Genomic DNA, 13,015 nt, shown 5'->3' on the forward strand with positions numbered 1-13,015 from the left:
CCAAACACAACCTTAATATTGCATAGCATGAAATAAATAAAAGAAATAAAGTAAACTTTGATTTCCGTTCTTGCATACAACTAACATGTCATCTAGGTTAGAATTTTGCATCTTCCTTATATGAGATAAGAATTGTCATGTGAAATAATTAATTATTAGTTGAAATGTGAAAATTTCCAGTGTTGAGGTTTGAACCATTTCTTTAGGAATATCCATAAAATATCCCCGTTCATCATGTAGGGGACCTGATTTATAAGGGTACACATTTTAATCTTCTTCCATATTCATGCATTTTGGTGATCCCCATGCATGGGTAGATGTTGTGTGTTTAATTTTACTTTTACTTTCTTCTTTTATTTTGTGTGATAGATTGAGTAAATTGCTTATATGGATCACTGTAGTCTATAAAATTGGTTTTTGGATCAGGTGGGTGGTTGTGTAACACCTTCTTACTTTATAAGTTAGACTCTAAACTTAGTCTAAGGATTGATGTAGATTATGTTTTATTCAATGTAATTTTCTTTTATAGTATTTTCATTAAATTGTAAATATGAAATAAAATTTTTTATTTTATTTAATTAGTTTGTACTTAGTATTAAAGTCTTGTAATTTTTACGTTCAAACATTTTTGAATCAGTTATATATCATTGAAGTTTATTTGAGATTTAAAAAAAAAAAAATTCCCATGAAATTAAATTAAGTGATAATTCCATGTAAGTCTCTTAGGTTAGTTAGACGATATTCACAATTGAATATCCATCTTAAAATTCGGTATTGGGAGTGGGTTCCAATTAGTTCGATTTGTAAAGGCTATTATTGTCGAATAAGAGATTTGAAATTCAAACTCTACCTCACCAAAAATCAACTAGTGCTTTAGTCTAATGATTCATAGAGTGGACAACATAGATTTTAATTCTACCATGTATATCTATCAAAATTTTTAAAAAGAATAGAAAAAAGTATTGGAAAATTATATCTATAAAAAAAAAAAGAAAAGAATCTTGCTCCTTCAAGTCACGGCTGCCACACTTGCCTACTTGCCTACTTTAAGCTTCTCCTTCGCGTAATTCCTTGCGAGTTCATTTCCATGATACTAACACAACTATTCCTCAAACTCTATTGATAAATCATCATTTTTTTTTTCTAGCTAGGTTTAATTTTTTAAGGGAAATGTTAACCAATGCTTTAGGGCATTGATTTATGAACTATTTTTAGAAATATTTTATTGGGAGCAAAAATGCAAAATTGACCCTCTAACTTTCACATTTTTTCATTTCAGTCATCTAACGTTCAATTTTGTCAATTCAGTCCTTTAACTTTCAATTTTTGTCCATGGAAGGCTCCGTTACATTTCTGTTAGTAGTTGCTGTTAGACTCACTGAAACTACGCTATTTTGCATTTTTTTTTTAATTCGGAATTAAAAGAAAATAAGAAAAATCTTTAAAAAAAAAAAAAAAAAACCTTAAACAAAACAAAGAAGACCCAAATCCCTAACCCATCCCCGATTCAGAACTCCATCACCGATTCAAGATAAAGAGTAGATAATAGTCAATTGGTGTTTTAAAGTTTATATTATATAAGGTTAGGTTGATCTGAATTGTGATCTGATCTGATCAAAGAGTGCGATTAAGGCAAAACAAAGGAAAGCAAACATGGGTTTAGCATCAAAGATTGTAGCCAAGTTGAATCTAGCTGCCCACCCAAAAGGTGGGTTTTACTCTAAAACTTTCAAAGATAACTCTATAGTTCTCTCCAAGTCTCAGCTTCCCCCTTAGTGTAAGTTACGATAGAAGAACCTATATTTATATGTGATGATGATGATGATGAATCCTATTGTTTTCTATATAAATTTTGTGTTCTTATAATGATTTCAGGCAAGGTGGAACATGCAATGAGTTCGTGCATTTACTTTTTGCTACCGTCTGGGAATGTGTCTAGCCTCCACCATATACCATGTGTAGAAACATGGCATTTTTTTGTTTTTGTATTTGATTTAGTCAAGTTTTGCTTTGCCTTGACTGAATTAGTGATGGGTTAGGGATTTGGGTCTTCTTTGTTTTGTTTTGATTCAAGGGAAGGTGTCGTCGTTCCCCTTAATGTTTTTTTTTCCCATATTTTTCTTATTTTCTTTTAATTCCGAATTAAAAAAAAAAAATACAAAACGACGTTGTTTCAATGGGTCTAATGGCAGCCACTAACAGAAATGTAACGGGGCCCTACATTGACAAAAATTGAAAGTTAGAAAACTGAATTAACAAAACTGAAAGTTAGAGGACTTAAATGAAGAAAAAAAAAGTGAAAGTTAGAGGGTCAATTTTACATTTTTGCCTAAAATAATAAATGATGTTAATCATGAAAGTGGTGTCAAAACTTTCCTATTATGGTTTATTAATAATTGCTTTAAATGTATCTATTAACATAACTATTTTTTAAATAATTCATTATCAAAAAATTATAAAAATATCATAGAAAAAGAATAGAATAAAAATTATAATCCATTAACATAACTAGTATTAAGGGTCCGTTTGGATACCGCTGAAAACTGAAAATTGAAACTGAAAACTGAAAAATACTGTAACAAAATAATTTTTAACTGTGTGAATAGTATCGTGAGACCCATTTTTAATGAAAATGTCGCTGAAAAGTGAAATTTGTGGGTCCGTGAACAGTAGTGTACGATGTGCACTGATCGGCTGAAAAAAGTTTGAAAAAATCAAAATTTGCGGTTATTGTTCATTGAACAGTACATGAACAGTAACCGCAAATCTAAAAAACGCGTAAAAAAAAAAAAAAAAGCTGAAAAATGCAAACGCGCTAGTTTTCAGCGCAATCCAAACGCAGCTTAAACATATACTTAATTACCACTTTATCACACACGTGCATCGACAGGTGTAAATGACATTTGTTGGATTAACCCATTTTATTTGGGGGTTAGGTTATTGTTTTATCTTTTAATCTATTTAAATGGATCATTGAATTAGGATTACATAAAAACATATTAGCATCAATTAACATCGTACCAAAAAAAACACATACAAAAATCATACAAAAAATAAAAAGACCAATTGATTCTTAGTTCACATGAGAATTAAAGGGGAAGAAAAAGTTCACATAGAAACTTATTAACACAAGAGAACTAAAAATAAAAATGATATCTTTTAGGACATAAGGGGAAAGAGAGAAAAATGGTTGGTTTTTCAAGTTACATTTGATATAATTTTTAGTGGTGTTAGTATTACACCCCATGATAACATTTTGTTAGACGTGTTTTTTTTTTTTTGTGTGACAAATTTATCGTTGGATTTTATCATCGCCTTATACAACTGGTAAAATATCAAAATAATCATAGATAAATAACTTTTTCATTAAAATGATAGTATTAGTTTCAAGGGTTTTTTTTTTTTTTTTTTTTTTTTTTTAAAAAAATTATACATAAAATATGACTTAATGACTTAAATAGTAAACATGTAACCCACATGAAGTTTGGTATGCATATTCAAATGAAAAGTGTTTGGGTATTTTTTTTTTTGGTTGAAAAAGGCTTTTGAGTAGTGTAATATTAAAAAAGAGTTATATTGTGGGTTCCAGTTACCTTAACTAGTAAAGTTTTTTATAGTTGAATAAGAGATCTTGTATTCAATTTCCGCCTACACGAAAAACTAATTAATGTCTTGATTTGATGATAAAAAGATATTATCAAGAACAGATGCTATAGGTTCTAAGTCTCTTAAAAAAAAGTTATACTATATATATATATATCTTGATTTTGTCCTCATAAAATTAATCCACTCCACTTATCTCTAATCCAAAGCATGCCATAACATTGACAATCAAGAAATCTCTCTCTCTCTCTCTCTAAAATGGAACAGCAAAATCATAGTACCATTTAGCTAGACGACTTTATCCCTCAGATTTTTTCACCCTAAACAGTGACAAAGCTTTTATTTTCTGGTTAGGGTTGGTCACTCGTAGGCCAACTTTAAACGGAAGTTTATCCACATTGGTGGGACCCAATAGGTGCAATAAACTTAGTAGACCAGCGGACAAGGTGGCCCAATGAATGTCTTGTAACACTCACCTTGATGAACACTTGACAACACAAGATCGCACCTTTTTATCTTGGATCTCATCCCCGTCACCGCTAAATATGGTCCATCTCTCCAACCCGCGCGTGGTTTAAAATTTTTCTTGTTTAGGTCTTTCAAGAAAATTAATTAAAAATACCAAAAAAAAGCCAAAAATGAATATTCTTTTTTAATTTTGATAGATAATTTCAACTTTTGGGTCTAATGATTTCTTTTATCATCATGTTAAGATTTATATTTTTTAATTTTTTGATGCTAACTTGCAAGTGGTTTTAAATTTTCTTGTTTAGTTCTTTAATGAAAATGAATTAAAAATACCAAAAAAACCCAAAAATGAATATATATTTTTTTAATTTTAAAAGATAATTTTAACTTTTGAGATCCATTCTTGATAATTTCTTTTTATCATCATATTAAGATGTGATTTTTATTTTTAGTGTAAGTATCGATACTCAAACCTTTTATTTAAGAATACAAAATTTTACCAGTTCAATTAATTAAAATATACAATTAAAAAAAATTGAATATCCTCATCATTTATGGGATCTTTACGACGAGACAGAAGGATAATTTGAGAGACGTATAATGTTGTGGGTTTTATAATTGAAGCCGTGAGTGGTGGTAAACTCAGTGGTGTCCAGATGGGCAAGTGGGTCTCTTGGGAGTGACTAGCAGTGAGTGTGTGATGAATCACTGGAATGTGTTAGTGTTAGCATAATAATTATTTGGGTTTTCTTTTTGAGTGAACGTTAAGGTTGCTAGCATTATACGGTAACATCTTCTTCCTTGCTTTATCACTGTGTATCTACTTATCTAGTTACTTTCTTTTTCTTTTTTCTTTTTTGCTTTTCGAAGCTAGTTGTGTTAATAAAGTTGGTAAGCTTACATGTACTGTACCTAACCTCGTGTTCCCCATAGTTTTTATTTTTTTTCATCACCGAAATTCCTTTTGTAGGACCCGAATAAGAGATTTTTAGGTGGTTTGTTTGAAACGCCGTAATGATTCATTGATTTGTTTGATATATATCTCTATAATTTTATTTTTTGCTGAATTATTTTATCTTATCTGAAAATGTTCCCTCATGTTACTGTTTTTACTTTTTAGTCCAAATTCTTGCCAAAAAGGTTCCGTACCTTCACATGCTATGGATGCTAATAAATCCTAGGCATAAATAAATGCTAGGGAATAAAATGTTACGTAATATGCCTAAGGAGTTTTATTTTTTTGGCTAAACTCTTAGGTTAATTATTACCTATAGATTTGGTAGTAATTAACTAGTTATACAAATGATTACATCTCGATGGATTGGAAGCTATAAAAATGAGTTCTGGATACAAGTTGTGAACAAATCTATAGGTTTATATTTATATTTATTATAAAAGTGATACCCCAATATGTATATATATACGTGCATTAAGATTCTCAAAAAAAAAAAAAAAATGTATATTAAAACTTTACATCAACTTTGATTAACAAGAGTCGTGACTCAAGACTCGAGACATTTGTTCAAGACTTCAACAAATGGCTGAGAATAAGTGACATTTTGGTTTATAATTTTAGCCACGCAAGGTGATTAGATGAAAGGTTGTAAAAGTGGAGTAAGGACAATTGTGGGCGGTGCATGCAATCAAAAGGAAACCATCAGAGAATAAAAGCAAAAATGGGAGGCGAAAAGAAAGGTGCACTTAGAGTCAAACCTTGAAGAGTTGTAGTATTATTAACAAATACAAAAAGAAAAAAAAAAAGATTAAAAAAGAAGAAGATTGAAATCAATAGAAAGAATGAACAGGAACAGATCCCATAAGCGTTTCCATTTTTTAAATATAGGTGCATGCATATATTTCTCTTGCAATTGTTTTATTTATTCTGTTTTCTTCTTTTCTTTTTCAATTCCCGAGTGGTGAGGATGATCCTCTCCATTTGCAGACTACATCCACGTATATATATATATATATATATATATATATATATTAAGAATGCAGAATAATTTTGTCATGGCACGTAGATGCACATGGATCATCTATAGCTAGCTGTTATAATCTTCAATGTGAAAAGGGTTATTTACTTTTTTGCAGCGCTCTTGTGGTATATATATTTATGTATAATGGAATTTTCTCATATATATATATATATATATATATATATAATGGGAATGGAAAGCAAAAAAAAAAGAAAAAAAAAAGAAAGGAAAAAGGGGAGAGAAGATAAAATATGTTTGGTTAATTAGGATGGATAAGATGACATATTATGTATTTCACAGACTCACACTAACACGAAAATTTACAGAATTGATTTATCTTTCACTTTCAGGAAAATAATAGAGGATTTCGTTTTCCTTTTTCCTCTATTTTCCATTTCTTTCTAACCAAATATAAGAAATAGTGTATATACCATTCTTTCCTTTCTTTCCATCCTCAAAACCAAGTACAATGCTGGCATGTAAGAATTTACATTTGACCAAGGGCCACCACACAATACTTAAAAAAGCTAGAATCACATCTGGAAATTTTATTTATCAATTGTATCAAACCAAATATATTAGACATGATCATATTATGGTTATTTTCTGCTAAGCACAATTATCAATTCTTTGTCCAATGGATATATGTTAACTAGAGAAAACAGTGCGTGCATTAAGAATAAAACCATTACACACTGCAGAATTGGTAGTGGGGGGCAATCCCCTATCATTAGAGCGTAGTGAACAAGTTATGGCTTAAAGGTATTTGGATTAGGCCACATAAAATTGTCACCATATTCCTTTGTACATGATGATCATGTGCTCATGAGGTGGATGGGTATTTTTTACTGCAGTTGCATACAACACCCTTGGATAATATACGCATATATAAAACTTTTATTCTATGGAATCCGTACATTTTATGAGAGTGACAGTTTATATAATTATTGATCTGGGTTATAATACATAAGTATAAAAAGGTCATGGCCATGCTCGCGTGCATGCTCTCAAGGCCATGGATGCCCACGTGGGCCCGCAGCCAAGACTAAAGGAGCTCTCTTCCTAAAAAACTCTCAAATTTTCTTCTTTTATATTAGATCAGGAAATAGTTATATTTTATCTGGAAATTTCTCTTCTTCATATGCAATTCAAACTTGGAATCCCACCTAAATGCTATTTTGTCTGATTAAATGGTATTGACCCCTTGTAAGAATATTCTCTATAAGTGATGGGTGAAACGTGTCGGGGGGCTTTATTTGATAGCTCAAATTATGAAGTTGGAGAGAAAAAATTTTAAATGATTTTTTCACTTTATTATCGGTGGCTACATTGTTTGAATTGCGTATCAACCCAATGCAGGTGATATGTTCCCATCCCCTCAACCTATTTGTCCCACAATTTAAACTCGTAAATATTAATTGTGTCAATTTCATCATTGAATCTCATTTTTATTTACCATTATTAAAACTAGCATGTAACTCATACAAATGCATTGATATATTTAAAATTATACACAATTTTTATTATAAAAATATATAATTAGCCAAATTATTATATTTTAAAATTAGCACGTAACACATGCATACGTATAGATATATTTAAAATTAAACAAAACTTTTATCATTAAAATATAAATTGTGGGGACGAGGATCCCACCTCTAATTTGGATGGGTAGTTAAGGTTATTTTCGAGGACGCACCTCGAACCTTGGGGATGAGCACTAGTTATGTGAGGCGCATAAAGTTAAAATATTAAAAAGGAAAGAAAGTAGACTTGACACGAAATACGAAAAGAATGAAGAAAGAAGGGTATAGAAGTCATCCTCTTTGCTTTAAAAACAAGACAACCACTCTTCTAGGCGCATTAATGAGGAAATGACCATGAATAATGGTAGCACAGTTAAGATTATAGGGTAAAGCTTGCTAGTATGTTCTGGATGAGACAAAAGTTCTAAGAGGGCAATCTCAGTCCTTTAAGTGTAAGATTTAGATAAGTTGTAGCTGGATATAAAAGAAAGAGGAAGATCCAAATGCCGGGGGAATGGAAAAAGGAAAGAAAAGAATCTATCCATTTGTAACCCCAATCTCGGACTAGACTCGAGAACCAACACTTGTATTTTTTCTTAACCAGTTCTTAAACTGTGAATTAATAGAAGAAGCATCATTTCTTATTCAATTCTATGACGTAAACTTTCTTAGTTCGCGCATTGGATATCATAATCAGATTTGACTTCCTATCTCTAAACAAATTTATTGTGATAGCAAACAGTAAAATTTTCATTTATTTCCACAAGTTGATTAACTACTTTTTTGCCGTTACATAAATAATTAGTCAATTTTTTTTTTTTAAAGTACACATAATTATTCACATATTAAAAATTTTACCTAAATTTAATACTACTTATGATAATTTTTTTTCTTCTAATTTTTAATAATATAGAACATGTGGTGATCTTTGTTATGTGGTGATTTTTATTGAGTATATGTGATTGGTTTTTATTTATTTATTTATTTTATAGTTTATTAATACTAGATTTTTAGTATTTTGCACTAATGAACTCACTTGGCACAAAGATTAAAAAACTTAAGTGGACACATAGCACAAATTTAAGTGGATAATTATGGTGCGGTCCCCACATAAATTTAGACATATGGCACAAAATTGGATTCTAATTTTAAATTCTAATTGAATTTTCTCTAAACTTTTCCTATTAATATATGTTTTATAAAATAGCATGTAACACATACATACGTATAGATACATGTAAAATTAAACACAATTTTTATTATAAAAATATAAATAATTAGTCACATATTGAAATTCTCACATAAATTTAATACTACTTATGATAATTTTTTTTATAAAAAATTTAATAAGATATGTGTGGTGATCTTTCTTGTGTGGCGATTTTTATTATGTATATGTGATTGATTTTTTTTTTGTATATTTATTTATTTTATAGTTCATTAATATTGGATTTTTAGTATTTTGCACTCATTAACTCACTTGACACACAGATTAAAAAACTTAAGTGGACACATGGCACAAACTTAAGTGGATAATTATGGTGTAATTCCCATATAAATTTAGACACATGGTGCAAAATTGGATTCTAATTTCAAATTCTAATTGAGTTTTCTCTAAATTTTACCTATTAATATATATATATATATATATATATTTATTTATTTATTTATTTTAATTTATGTGATAAATGGAGCACATGTTAAAAGCTTATTATAGAAAGGGTAAAATATTTCAAATCAAATCAATTCCAACTATTAAAAATTTAAAGGAATAGGGGATCCAATGATGATATTGACTTGACTTTGAAAATTGAGGAACTAATTGGACACACTTAATACTTGAGGGACCAAATTAATAATTTAGCTTTTTTATTTTATTGATTGGGTGATAGGATAGCAAATCTGAGATAGAAATGTTAAGGGGACTTTGGTAAATAATTAAAGTAATGATAGTAGAACCCTAATTTTAAGAGGCATTGCAGTGTTACTGCTTCATAACATTGAGGTAGTGGTAATTTAGATAACTTGCAAATTACAAAAGTACCATCCGTTGCTCTAAATAAATGTACTATTTTTATTTTTGAATCAATGAAGTTTTACTTCCCAACTCTATATTTATATTTACAAAAATAAACATGACTCTGGTTAAAAGATTTATCTTTTGATAAATGTTCAAAATATTTATCACCACTTAATATAAAACAATGAACATTTTAGAAAGAATATTAATTTTCTTTATTCATTATTAATGAATATATGATTTACAAATTAGAATCAAGACAAATTTAATGAGTGTTGGAATTAAAGGAAATTAGAAAAATAGTCTAGAGATCGTAGAAGCACGAAATGAGAAAGAGAGAGAAAACATGAATGAATTACATCATATACATGGTTTAGTTTGATAACTTACATTTACGAGATAAGTCCTTGACGACAACATCTTTGATATTAGGAACGTATTGTACAATTAACCTTAATATAATAAAATAAAATAATGTATATATATAAAGACTTATATAAGATGGGGTTACATAATTGGCCATCTCTTAGACCAACAAATAGATAAAATAATCCCAAAATCCATCTTTTATCAATGAGAATAATTCTTATACTAATTAAGAAATAAATTTACCTTGCTCAAAAAAAAAAGAAAAAGAAATAAATTTACCATATAGAGGAGCGAGCGTAACGTGGTGGCGCGTGTACAAAACCAGGTGAATTTAGAAGCGAATCAATTATGAACTAGAACTAGTATATACTAATGGTAATGGGGAATTAGAAGGATGGGAAAGGTTGATCTCATCCAAAACAAAAACAAATCTTAGAAGGGAAGGGAAGCATGGGTGTGAGAATATCGAGGAACATGTCCCCTTGATTAGCGGTGAAGTATGGGTTTTGTGTCCTAAAAATAATATTTAAGATTTTAAGATTGTCGTTTGCCTTTTTGACGGTGCTGGTGTCTCGCTGTCTACGGAAGAGTGTAGTAGATTCTTTTTCAGAAAAATATTTGACCATCTGTCTCCCTTATTAATTGGCAGCTACTTCTTTAGTCCATTGCTGCCATTGTCTCTCTTTACTCTTTACTCTTTTAGTGGAAACCAGACTAAACCCCATCTTAATTTTTTAAAGCTATTTTCTTGTTTCAATCTGTCAAATTCGCCGTTCAAAGTGTTTATGAAATCGTTAATCATATCCTATCAAAAATAAAATCATCAATCATATGCTAGGTCCTACACCCTGTCAAAGTTCGTCACCAAGTCACAGTCCTATCATTATGTGTTAAAAAAACTTACCATCTCCGGGCCTTTTTATTATCTAAATCCATGTTGTAATCCATGTCATCGTAACCTCTATATTAGTTGCTTATGGTGGTGCTTGTTTTTACCAGACAAGTATGGCACACAAAATCCATGATTTAAGCATTTTGCTAGCTAGAGAGAACCTAAAGTGCATGAGAACGGTGGAGACGAAGACTTTCTCCTTCATTTTTAGTATTAGTTACACAAATGAGGCGTTATACGCTCTTTTTGTAACCCACTATTTGTAAATTGTAATAATGGGGCTAGTGAGGTTATGCCCAATTGCCCATTAATGGGCAATCCAGTTGGCCAACTTGGCCTAAATTTTAACACTTAAAAAATAAATAAATGTTAATAAAAAATAAATAAAACTTCCTTCATACTATTTTTACCTTTTATTTTATCATTAAAAGTCATGCTACATGACAGAGGTAGGCAGAAGACAGAGCAAAGTTGTTGATATTGGGCCCGTGTGGCTTGAATTGCCAAGCCCAATTCGGTCATTTAAACCAAATACAAGTTGTAATAGGAAACCTCACTGGCCGACTTTAACATAGCAATATATATTATATTAAGTGCAGCCGTGCGTGTAGAGAATTCCAATAACCTAGTAGGTATAGCCGCATCAGAAAAAGAGAAAAAAGGGAGGCAGTTAGGTTCTATTTTTATTGTTTTTGTGAGAGTGTGTTATGGTGTAATTCAGTTTTAGGTTTTTTGAAAGTGTTCTTGAAGATGCCAAAATCGTCAGTTAGGTCACTCGTTCAATTTGAAGTATTAAACTATCTTGGAGAACCTACAAGATAAAGGAGAGATAGATCAAAAAGACCATCGAGTTATGCCTGGTGAAGGAGCCTCTGATGTTTTAAGTTAGTATCAACCCATATATTTTGTATATAGATAATGTTTTGTAGTATTTTGTAGTAGTTTTTGGCATCTCTTAGCTAGTGAGACAGATTGTCTCTTTTTATAGGTGACTTAGGTAGCTGTTGTACATAAATTAGGGTAATTGTTACATTGATTGTAACGTTCTTTGTCTTGATGAGAGTTTAAAAAATTTGATGGTCGTTATTGAATGTGTTGAGCGGTTATCTTTGATGGCCTGCTAATGATGCAAGGTTGTCCATATTAATGGACAACCTTAATGATTTTTCTGGACTCATTAGTTGCCCCCCATTCCTAAGTCTAATTTTGCTTTATGCTGGTCCAACTTAGGGAATATTCTTGATTTGTTTAGATTTAGGCTTCTTTATTTTCAACTTTTTTTTTTTTTTTTTTTTTTTTTTTTTTCAGGAATATTAGTATTTCTATGACGACCTCTTAGTATCTACCTTTTGAAGGTCTTTTTGGACGTTCGAGGGATCATAGCTTGAAAGTGAGTTGATTTCTTTGGATGACATGTGGGAGGTTTTAGTGTCCTCTTTGGATCCCTTCATCATTCTTTTGTAGCTTGAAGAATTTTGATATTTGGATGATGTTATTCTTCCAAGATTTTATATTCTTGTGTGAAGAATTTTTATCATCCATTGATTGCACAATTTCATTCTATCAATTAAATTTTAATGCTAAAGTGTTTATATTACCTTGGCCACGCCTTTGTTGTTTTGTCGATGAGGCTTTAGGGAAGACTTGATGTTTTCCGATGTTGTTCGTCAAGTGATTGCATTTTGTAAAAGGAGAAAGTTAAAGCTTTGACCAAGAAGTTATTAACGGTGCAAAGGGACGAGTGGCTTTAGTCTGCCAATCAGAAGATCAAGACCGTGGCTGCTAAGGCCGTTTAAGTGTTCTAGCTCATTGAAGAATACAATACTGTTTTGTTAAGCTGGTACTGCAAAAGCTTTGAACTGCTGAGGAGGTACTCTGTGAAACATGGTCCGGGGGTTGATTTGGAGAACCTGGACTTTGAGTCCATAAAGAAAAGGAGGCTGACGAAGTTGCTCAGGCTATGATGATTGTCTTCCATTAATTGCTACGTGAACTTTTTGTTTGACCTTTGCCATATGGTCTACCTCCCTTAGCCTTGTCGAAGTGATCCATATCCTTTTAGGGTTGTACCACTTAGCTTATCTTTTCAAGTGATTTACATCCATTTAAGGAATTTTATCACTTAGCTATTTTTAAGTGATGTACAACCATTTAAGGAATT

Source organism: Quercus lobata, chromosome 7, assembly GCF_001633185.2.
Source record: "Quercus lobata isolate SW786 chromosome 7, ValleyOak3.0 Primary Assembly, whole genome shotgun sequence".
NCBI classification, from domain to species: domain Eukaryota; kingdom Viridiplantae; phylum Streptophyta; class Magnoliopsida; order Fagales; family Fagaceae; genus Quercus; species Quercus lobata.